This window comes from Micropterus dolomieu, linkage group LG01 (genome assembly GCF_021292245.1).
Source record: "Micropterus dolomieu isolate WLL.071019.BEF.003 ecotype Adirondacks linkage group LG01, ASM2129224v1, whole genome shotgun sequence".
Taxonomy (NCBI): domain Eukaryota; kingdom Metazoa; phylum Chordata; class Actinopteri; order Centrarchiformes; family Centrarchidae; genus Micropterus; species Micropterus dolomieu.
The window spans coordinates 39,134,590-39,137,037 of record NC_060150.1 but is presented as its reverse complement, the minus strand read 5'-3'; positions in this window follow the sequence as shown (position 1 = coordinate 39,137,037).

Below are 2,448 nucleotides of genomic sequence, written 5' to 3'. Positions count from 1 at the left end.
GTTTTGTGGAGCTTTTGAGTTGGCCTTGCGTGGGCATATCGAGCCTGAGTCAACCTTGGCATTTCCAGGAGATTGTTGGATTTAGTTGCCTCCCTATAGACAGCGTGCTGGAGGAGCACCTAGGACAGCTAACTTGCAGTTTTTAAAGGCATATCAAACGGTACAAAATGAGCTGTTAAAGCAGTAAAGGATTAAATTCTAGAGGAAGTAAAGATTGCTGATTTTATCGCCATTCAAGCAGACGAGACACCGGACATTCCCACCCACTGCCAGCTGGTGCTTGTGCTAACAGTAACTCTTTTGAGTTCGTTACCATCCACAAAGCAACCGCTGACACCATATGCGCTTCTGGAGAAGTACAGCACCATACTCCCAAAATGGACAGTGAATAACCAGGTGTCAGGGTGATGTACTCAGGTATTGTACATTTGTTCACGTTGAGCCCCAGTGTGGTGTTTCTGTGCTGTGTGCACAGTTGACATTTTATAACAAATCTCAAATAATTTCAAGATTGTTTCTGTTTAATATTTTGGGCATTTCCTTCTGTTAATTTAAAATACATTTTTATGGAGGTGATGTTTATATTCCAAGTTTTACTGGTCAAACGTGTTTTCCAGGATCCAGCGTTCATAATTTAGTAGGCTATGTTATGCAGTATTAATGTTTGTGGATGTGTCGTACGGCTTCTGCCACACAACCTGCACAACCTGGTGAGGAAGGTGAGTGTTTTGAAGCAGAAGTTTGGAGGACCTTTCTGTCTCTACACCTCTTATGCCCATTCAAATGTCTCAATAGCAAGGACTTAACCATTAACTAACTAATTAATTGTATCCTAATCATTGTATCCTTTTCTTTACACCCCTTTTGGTTTGCACAACAAAACAAGAGACATCTCAATAAATTTTCTATGTTTTATTTTATACTAAATTAAATTTCTAAATTACTAAAAGATATTCTGATGTGTTTCTCAAGGTGTTATTTTCCGCTTTAGTTCATGTTGGCATAACATAGTTGTTAAATATTTGCACACAAATGCATTTTCAATACCTCTAGTAGGTACCTTAATTGCCCTTCACCTCATGCTCTATCTTTGCCTCATGTTTCTCCTTCTGTGGCCCTTAAACTTTCCCTCCCCGTTTAAAAATCTCTGTTCTACGTAAAATATCTCCACCAACTAACTTTAATGATAACATGGTGATAAGGCCAATAATTTAGCTCTTACAAAAGAGCTATGAGGTCCTTCTCATGGTCATACATTGAAAATTGATAGGATAACGGTAGACTGTGGAATAAGATACAGGTGAAAAGTCCTGCGAGAATGCTTCATACAAATTAAAATCTGAAGTATCAGTAGGTGTTAAGTTGGTGTTTAATGACGTAAATAACTTTACTGATGTGAGTTTGTGTTAGTATATACACTGTGGCTTATTATCTAAGAAATTCATCACTCTGTACAGTTGCTGTGCTTTCATTTAATGACATTCAATGTGATGAAGGACACATCCCTCTTTCAGCCTTTCAAAGTTTCAACAGAAGGAGGTGTTTAACATACATGGTATGGTTAAAGGTTACTACCAACAATCGAGAAACAATTTAATTAATAAGAGTCAAATGTCATGATGAAATATCTTTTGCAAGGTGGAGGTGGAGAGGTAAAAGAGTGCCTATCAAGTCACCAAGGATTTCTTATTATTGTCTGTGTTCCCATGGTAGCCAAAGAACAAAGCAAGGCTCATCACTCATCCTTGAATTTCTCAGAAAGAGTTTCCATTATGAAACCCACCATAAGTGAATCAATTCTGGCATACAACACATACAAAGTTGATGTGCATGATACATTTTGTTCCCATTGGTTTGTTTTCTTCACCTCTCCAACGTTGTTCTGAAGAATTTTGCATGGCTGCCCACCTGAGCTCCACCTTATCTCACTATCACTGTCCCAAATATCTGTCACTTTTCTCTCCCCTTTGTTCTCCTTTCTCACCACTGGCTTTGTGTTCCTCAATAGTCATCATATCTGACTACGCACTCACTTCCGAAAAGCCTACAATGGTCTGCAGAGTGATGTCACCCTGGTCATCATCTCTCTTCCAGGCGCCAGTGGATGGAGTGTCCTGTCAAACTCAAGATGTAGCACCACGGTGAGGACCTAGTCATCCCTTCTACCTCTGGCTCCCCTTCCTACTCTGCTAAAGCAAGATAGCATGAGTTGTCTTTTTGTTTGAAATCGCAGATGCTCTATTTGACTTCAGTCTTAATTTCGTAGCAGCATTAGCTGTTGCTGTTGGCTTTGTGGTTAGCATTTGGAGGAGATGGAGGACAAAGAGCATTCATACATGGATACTACGGTTTCACCAAATGTGCTGTATGATTTTAAATGGGAACCACTAAAAACATCCCCTTATCAGCCTCATCCCTCTTGAAAGCTGATGGCCTGTTATTGACACA